Genomic DNA, 9185 nt, shown 5'->3' with positions numbered 1-9185 from the left:
TAAACAGGTTATTGTACTGATTAAAATGAAAATGAGAATAGCTAGAGACAAAATTTGGGGAAAAGCACTGGGAACATTTGCAATAAAAATTAGTTTTTGCTGAAAACTTGTGCCTGCATATAAGACCATACTTTTAACTGGTAAAAATGGTACATTATCAGAGACTGGAAGCAGAGATGTGCTCTGACTGAGTGTGGTCCCTGCCACCTAACTGAGGCAAGGGGAGGGAAGGGAAGGGAAGGGAAGGGAAGGGAAGGGAAGGGAAGGGAAGGGAAGGGAAGGGAAGGGAAGGGAAGGGAAGGGAAGGGAAGGGAAGGGAAGGGAAGGGAAGGGAAGGGAAGGGAAGGGAAGGGAAGGGAAGGGAAGGGACTGTTAGACACTATTCACAATAACATGAAAAGCCATACTTAGGAGAAATTAAAGCAAATGCAGGATGAATACTTGAAAGAAGACCCAGAACAGCCTTGTGGCAGAGAAAGAGAAACTCTGTGACATTTTGTGTCCCAAGGTTTATTTCCTTCATAATATTCTGCTTCTCCTTGCTGGAAGGGGTTATGGTTGGGGAATAGTTGAAAACAATGGCAATCAGTGAATCAGACCTAGAGTCATGAAGGTGTTTCTGTGTCTAATTCTTAGTGAAATCAGTGAAAATTAAATTCCAAAACTAATTTAAATGTGGGGCCTTGGTCCCTGTCCAGGTTTGTTTAGCTCAGTGTGGATCTGTTAGCTTCCAAATCGTGCCCGTTTTGAACAATTGCTATTGTTGCATATTTTTTTCCTTACTGTGTCAGTATTTATTCTAGCTTATGGCCCTTTGAAACCATGCTCTGGTAGACATAGAGTTCCTTTTAATGCCTTCTCTAGTCCTAACATGCTTTTCTTTCCAGTCTTTGAATGGGAACTGCAAGGATGGGTTCACCAGATACTATCTTTCATGGGGAAGAATATGACCTAGTCTGTTTGCCATGTAAGTACTGAGCAGAAATGTTACATGGACCCTTAAATAATACCATTATTTGCTTGTCTATCTGTGTTCTATGGATTTTTCAGCTGTTCATTTGTTTGGTGTTAAATTACTGTCTTCCATTATTTTTTTTCCCAGTTGTTTCATCTTCGGAAAAAATATTAACAATACTTATACTTGCAATAGGTCCTATTTAAAAGCATTTGGAAGAAACTGCCTGTCAATTGTTTGCTGAAAAAGGAAAAAGTGACCCTAGAAGAAGAATTTATTAAGAGGGTGAATAAATAATTTCTCCCTCTCATTGTCATGTCATTTTCTTTACCATTTGGCATTCACTGCACTTGGAAATTCCTCCAAGTCTTTGTGTTCCTGAGCTTTGAGATTTTAGAAAACAGTCTCCTGGCCCCCAATCCCTGCCAAGGTTGCTACTTTCATACTCCTTTTCCTGTGGATTAAAAACAGGATATTATTGTAAAAACAAACAGAAATTGCTCTTCACTGCTGCTAATCTTGAAGAGAACCATAGGGGAATGAAAGCTCTGCAGTTCTTCCTTTCTTAAGTGGCTCAGTCTAGGGATGACTCCTTTTCTGCTGCTGTCAGGTGAAGATCAAACACTTTTCATCACTAATCACCAAAGGTCACAGTTGATAACTCTGCAGTTTTCTGTCCTTCCTTTGAAATTTTATTCGTTGAGAGATGAATTTAAGTTTTTAAAGTTTTTTTAAGTTTTAAAATTTTTCAGTATGTTTCATAGTAAAGATGGGATCACTTATGAGCCAAAGGCAGTTTATAATAGAAAGCTAACTAAAGATGTTTCTCTGCTCTGTACATTGCTGCAGGCTGTTTCAGCATTGGGTGGAAGGGTTGCTGTATGGTGTTTTCTTGCCTTTCTCCTGTGGATGATGTAGAAGGTGTTAAAAGATGTGTATTTGACCCTTCTGCAGTTGTGAACCAGGAATATCCTATCTGCTTAATTTAAAATAAGGAAGATAAAATGCCACATAGCAGAAGTTATGTGTTTGTTGTGTAGCTCAGAAATGGGAGTCCAAGGCAGTATCTTTGGAAGAGACAGATATGAGAACAAGTCACCTATCTTTTTTTCCCCAATTTATTTAATCTCTTCCCCACAATATCTGATCCCACTAGGAAAGGATATTTTCTCCACATCTCTCTTGCAGGATTCAGAAGTGTGAGCCATACTTTTGACAGAGGCAAAGAGGAATAGATGAAGTTTTGCTGCAGATCTTGCAGGAAGAGTCCAGCTGAGCTGGAAATAGAGGTTGGGACTTTTGCTTTATAGCTCTGTGGCTCCAAATTTAACACTCTTTTTGACCCTCCTGTCTTTGGGAATTAGGGTGATATGCTAAACTATTAATAGGGTGCAAAGACCCCAGTCATGCTCCTTAGGCTTCCACCATGTGCCAAAGCAGATTCTTTAGCTTTGGTGAGGCCACATTCACAGGTTGCCATGACATGAAGTCAGCGAGGGTGCTGTCGAGGATAACACCAGGTCAGTTCCCAAACAGCATCATGGACTGTGTTTGAGGCCTCTTGACTACTGGCAGCTTGTTTCCAAACCTGAATTAGCCCTATTTTCCATTTCCATCCCGTAATAAACAGCCAGCTCACCCTGGTTTCTGTTCCAAGATGAGCTCCAGGGAGCTTAATTGACCTCCTCTAGGCAGTCCTCTGCAGCCATGTGAGATGCTCTGGGGTGTCCCCAGAGGGCACAAGTCTCCTACCAGCCCTGTTCCAGGCACGAGGAGCTCAAGGTATCTTGCTCAAGGTATCTTGGATTGTCGTTGGGCTGAAAGGAGCTAAGCATACACCTGCATTCCTCCATGGCGGCACTCCCTTCATTGAAAGGCTGGAAAGCAAACCGAGCTTGGAAAAAACAAACAAACCAAGAACGAAGCATAGGGAGCTCTGGGGTGTGTGTTGGGAGAGTCACTTAGGGTGTGGGTAATGAGCAAGTGGGTGCCTGAGGGCTTTCAGGAATGGGATCAGCTCTCTGATAACACTGCCCTGGTTCCCAGGCTCAGGCAAGAGATGCACTCTGCTGGATGTTTAAATAGCAGATATGCTTAAAAGTTGGATCATTCAGTTATTATTAATGGTCAGGACTGCTTTGCTCCCAAACTACAGGATATATGGTGGCTTGTGTGGTGGCTCTGCAGAGCAGTTTGCCAGGCTTTGAAGAGGTAAATCTTTATTAACCTCCGAGCTCCTTTGGACATTGAGCAAGAACAGTAATAGAAAATGAGGAAACATTCCTGATGTTCGTTTGTCACCTCCAAAAGAGACAATAAAACCCTAATGAAAGTAAAACTCAAAGATAGGTTTCTAAGTGATGCAGAATGTGTTGGACAAATCAATATCCCAACTTCTAATATTTTTTCTTCTTGTGGGCAAACGGGAGTTTAAGATTGTCTGTTCATCATCTTTAGCATGCATTGAAATGGTCACATTCTGATAAAACCAGAAAAATTATGGATATTAAGCCTTGGAAAACAGATGAAAATCAGGTGTTACTTGGCAGCAAAACTTACCTGGGAAAAGTAGGGAACTCAGATGAGACAAATAAATATAAGTCTAAGACCAAGTCAAATTAAGACTCATCTTAAATGTGTCATGTCACTAAAACCCTATCTAAGAACTGAAGTTACTGAGAAAAAAAGCAGTCTGTGCTGGTAGAATATCATCTATCAACATTATTGACAAACAGCTAGCAATTTGGCATTATATTTATATTTTACAATGCTTTAAGATCACATTAGTATTTTAGCCAAAAGTGCTTGAAACTGCTGCTAGAATTTTTCATCAGCTTAACATACCATAGACACTGTTAAAATGTCATTCTAAGCCCATTTTCTGACTTTTCCCTATAAAAGGATTAACTTGTCTTTAGAATGTTAAAAATGCTTAAATTACTTGATGTTAGATAAGAAGGTTTAGCTCAGGCTCAAGAAAAGTTGGAGAATTTATTAGGAAAATATGTATATGTTGTCCTTCACTCAATGAGCATGTCAGGCTCTGCATGGAAAGGATCCTGCTGATGCAGGGTAGTTGGAGTGAGGGTCATTTGCAATCCACTTGCCAGGTACCTGACATTACAACCAGGTGAAAACTGATTCAAATCCCAGAGCAGAGAGCCCTAGTACTAATGCAAGTCCCAGTATCCAGTTTGGTTGGAGTCCAGGTGAAGGGGACACGTGACACTCATGCATGTGAATGACATGAAATTGCCATTTACTCTCTGTCTCCATGACTGATTCTGCATGCCAGTTGATACATGGCCCAAACTGATGTGTAGGGCAATCTGCATTTCAGTTTTGGGAGCTCTAGGACCAACGGTAAATCCCAAGGATCTGGGTGTGATACCCAGAGCACTCTGTACACACAATACCTTGTTCCTTTTCCCACCAAGTCATGTTGTTTCATGGCTCTCCTTCACCCTTGAGTGCCATTGTCTTCCTAAATATAATTTGGGTTTGATTTTTTCCTTTGAGACACATCTGAGGAAGTCTTTCATCATGCACTACTTGTCTCCCGGCAGAAAGCTGCCCCTGGATGTAGTCTGGTGAACAATGGCAGCCTGATTTTGCTCTTCCTCATTTAACTGGATTATTGGTTGGACCATTTTCTGGGATGCAAGGCACATCATGGCCACAGCTGATCTCCTGCCTCCAATAGTTCTCCAGGTGTGTTATATTTCCCAAGTCTGTTCAGGTTCAACAGGGAGCCAAGGAAGCAAGTAGCCATGCAATTACTGCATCCAATTTCAGACCTCCATTTGCTGTTGTCCCAACAGGGCAGAGCCATCTGTGTCTGTCTGCTACAGAAAAGGCTCTGCCCTATCTGTCTGCAACAGGCTTTTAAGAGGGACAAACTGAGTGAAACTCACCCTACATTTACCCAAGGAGATGAGCTGGAGGCTTCTCACCATGAGTACAATGGGCAGACACAGTTTGTTTGGCTCTCTTTGAACTCTGGCTATTTTTTTTCTTAGTGGGATTAGCAGTGAACAAGTTTGCAAATGTGGCATTTGGCTCACCCCTGCTGAGGTTGCATAGCATGCCCGACACCCCTAAGTGTAAGGAGAATCTTTGCACACTTCGTCTAACCAGCTGCCAGGTTGGCACAAATCATTTATGGCGCTCAGTCCTGCATCCCGACTTTGTGACAGAGGAGAAATGTCAACTCTTTCAGAATGTCAGCTTCTTTCTCCTTGCTCCCCTCACCGGATTTGAAGCAGGTGAGCTCTGTGCTAGTGCTGAGACCAAAGATCACAAATGACTAAGCATGGGGTCTTGCATATTTTCCAGCTCCTTCAAGAGACCAGGAATAAATGGCTCTTACCAAGGCAAAGGCAAGAGCAGTCTCTTAGCTGAAGTCTGCAGTTTTCACATTGCACACCATCGAGGTTTTAGGTGTGACCAGGTAATTACTCCTTAAACCCAAGGCCTTAGCTGTGCCCAGAAGCAATCAGTCCTGTGTGTTATTTACCACCTCCTCCTTGACTGCCCTTTCGTTTCAAGCTTGCTTTGCAACAGCCTGATTGATTTATCCAGTTCATGCCATTCTCCCAACGTAGGCCCTGGATTAAAAATAAACTCTGTAAATTGCCGCTACGTATTTACTGACCATTGTGCTGCATGGCACCTCCTGCTTGCTCAGAAAAAAGTGCTTCCTCCTCCTCTCAGTGCTGTTTAGCTGGAAAAGACAGATAACTTCCTGCACTGTAATATAAATGTCAGAGTTGCTTATTAAGCTGGACCTTGGTTAGAAACACCAATCTGGCAAGAATGAAACAGTAGGTGAATGCAGCACTGCAAAACCCTGAGGATTCTCCCACCCTGAAAGAGTCATTAAAAACATTACAGAGAAAGGAAGGGTATGCCAAGTTTAAGATTAACTGCAGTTATGACTGTGAAAATCGTACTGGGAACACTCCTACGGGCAGGCTTCATTCTGAAAAGAGGGCATTATCTCCACTTGGCACCAATGTGCATGTCCCAGTGATAATTCTCTTCAGGGCTCGCGTCAACGGAGAGAGCACAGTGCCTTGCTGCAAAAGGGCAAATAACCCTTAAAAAGCAGAAAGAATCTCTCAGAAGTGAGCAGCATGAATCGAAAAACTCAATGGTACCTATGGAAAGGACGTGACAAAAGATCCTCTTAAGGCCAGTGAAGGGAACAAGATTTAAGGAAGGGAAAAAACTTTGAGAAATGAAAAAATAAGGGTTAAAGTGGCAGTTCCACCAGGGCTTGTTCTGTGAAAAACAGGATCTTGTGTGTGACTCATCTTGCCCGTCCTATGGCATTTTTCACACACCCATATAGATAACCAGACTCTCAAAAGCACTTGGAGACAATTTTCAAATGCAAAACATGCGAAGATCTCAAAAGACCTCCATTTTTGACATTCTTTAGAGGCCAGATACCTCCTGCCAGGCTGGGGCAGGGCTGAAACTTTCTGTCTTTTTGGTGAGATTTAAACTGCTGTTTGGTGCCAGGAGGAGGGAGAGCAGGGGTGGCAGAAGGCCCAGCTCAAAGAGAGATAGTGATCAGCTGGAAGCACATTTTAAAAGATAGCATCAACCTTTTTCTTAGAAACATCTTGTTGGCTTATTTTTACTCAGAAGAATACAGAGTCAAGGAAACAAAGTCTTCTGGTTTCAGTTGTTTAAATAATCAGGGCCTATGACTGAATGAAATAGCAGAACAGGGATGACGATAGCAAAACGCATCCGGTGCAAGAGCTCTCAGCCATGGGAGGTGAGCTGAGGGCAGCAGCCACCCTCCGCCAGCCTGGTTGGCTCCTCTGGGAAAAGCCCTGCAGCCTTCTTCTCTTGCACCTTTCTTCTCCTCCAGCTTTCTTCTTTTCAGATTTTTCCTTGATAGACAGGTGTGACCCCACTCTGGGGGCAGGCAAAAGGAAGGAGCTCAGCACCCAAAATTTCCCCTTCTTTAACTCAGAAAGAGCCCGCTGAGTCAATTTGGTGCCTAGATCCAAGTTCTTTTTCTGGTGGCTCCACCTTAAAGCACCACCCAGCACAGCCAAGAATGGGAGAGATTCAGCTAGTGTCAGACAATTTTCAGATAGTATAACATTAATCTTCTCTTTTATCAACACATGCCCACATTTCTGGTCTCAAACACAGCCCAGGCTGGGAAAAGGGGTTGTGCACATGTCCCAGGGATTTTTGGCGGCTGTAGAAGCTCCTTAGAGACCAGAAGTACCATTTAGCCTAGAAATAGTTTTGCTGGACTCTGAGCATTGCTGGACTAAATGTCCCTCAGCAAATTTACACCATAACTTTCAAAAGACAACAAAGCATATCCTAAACTTGGAAGAGAGTTGTTTTATGCATTCGCAGAACAAGACAGTTTGACAAAACTCAAGGGAAGTTTTCCACAGCTAATGCAAAACATAAGTAAATGTATGCCTGTTAACAAAGAATGAAAAAGCCACACAAAGAGGCACAGCTATTTATACCCAGTAAAATTCTGTAAACAAATTATATCTGTATTGATACCTGATTTTTGTTTTTCTCTTTCAGAGAGTCACATATCAAAGCCAGGTAAACGACAAATGGCAACAGAATAACTGCTCTGTTAATGGGAAAGTAAAATGGTTAACTATGTTACTGGATATTTTTCAGAACACAGATTTCATTAAAGAAACATTCAAAGACAAAATAAAGCATCAGTCATCAAATGTTTGTGGATAAATGTACCAGCTTATTGCACCGAGCAATGAAATGGGGTTTTGGGGAGAAAAATTTGCAAGTGAGTAATAGCTTCTTTAACACTAATGTGCCTTAATTCTGAATTAAATCCTTGTCCTACAAACAGAGGCTGTCATAGAGATCAGTATTACTTCATCTCCTTTTTTTTCCTTCATTTAATGTCATTACAGAAAGCCCAGTACTCCAGAAACATTTGCTGCTACCCAGTATGTATGTATTAACAATAACCACTTTATGCTCCTTTGAAAGAATGGCCAGTATGCCTAGAAAGTACATTAAAATACAAATTAGGGAAATTTAAAAATAATCCTTTGGAACTAACGAAAGAGCACTACAGTTAAAATAGCTTAGAACTGAAGGCTTGGTTTTGGAAATGGCTGAAATATCCTCAGAGAGAAATTTTTTTAGACTTTAATGATCATTTTGATATATTTAAAAATTGCATTTTGTTCCCTGGACTCAAAAAGAAAGAAAAAACCCCTACATTTAAAAGCAGACTGCATTAATTGTGCAACAATTGTACCTTGTGGGCCATGACAACCAAAGTGATTTGAATATAAACAGGACAGATGAAGTTGTGATGGTTCAGTTTCCTTCACAGTATGACTCAATCTCATGATTTTATGTATTTCACTGTATTTCCAGGAAAAAGGTAGCACTTGCTGAGCTGGGTGCTGAGCAGACCTACACGGACAGTCATTTCCCGCTTGAGGCACTTGGGAAGCCAAGCAGGCTGAGATTTCACCCAAAATCTGTGGTACAGTGCAGTAGTGGAACTGCAAACCCTTGGTTCTCTCACTGGGCTCCTGCACCCAGTGTCGCTGGCACCAACGGTGGCCTTGGGACAGCACGAATAACACTGAGCACCATTTTCCAAACTATACAGGGTTTAGGCCTGTCCCAAAGAAAACTGCTTTTTAACACTGCTTAATGGCTTGTTATAAACAGCTGAGAGTGTATCCTGGATATTTTGCCTGTGAATTTCCTGGTTTTGTTGTAGGAAAAGTGCTGGTGATAGATAACTTTCTATGCATCTGACAGTGAGTATTTTTAATTTTTCCTCTGTCACTGGTTTAAAGATTTCTTGTCAACAAGTGACCTTGTTTTCTGGAGAGTATTAGAGAGTATTCTCTGAGCAATGTTGAAAGGGAAAGGACATGGATTGTAAAACATGATGAGAAAGGCTGCTGCATACATCCCTCACTGGTGGGAATCAGTGGCCAAGAGATCTGCAGGATCCAGCAAAGGAAAAATAAACACCCAGAGAGCTTGGATTTGCAGAAGGAGCTGAAGGACTTCTTTAAAATAGTCTGGAACAAGTGGCTTGAAGTGATTCTGCTGTGAACAGGGAGTTTGGACAAGACAATCTCCAGAGGTCCCTTCCAATCTCAGCTGTGCTTGTCTGTATATGTCAGTGCAACCAGCTACCATTAACCTCAGCTTCACAGAAGTCACACAGGGAAGTAGA

Source organism: Corvus moneduloides, chromosome 5, assembly GCF_009650955.1.
Source record: "Corvus moneduloides isolate bCorMon1 chromosome 5, bCorMon1.pri, whole genome shotgun sequence".
Taxonomy (NCBI): Eukaryota; Metazoa; Chordata; class Aves; order Passeriformes; family Corvidae; genus Corvus; species Corvus moneduloides.
The sequence above is the reverse complement of the archived record's forward strand: the minus strand, read 5'-3'. Positions refer to the sequence as shown.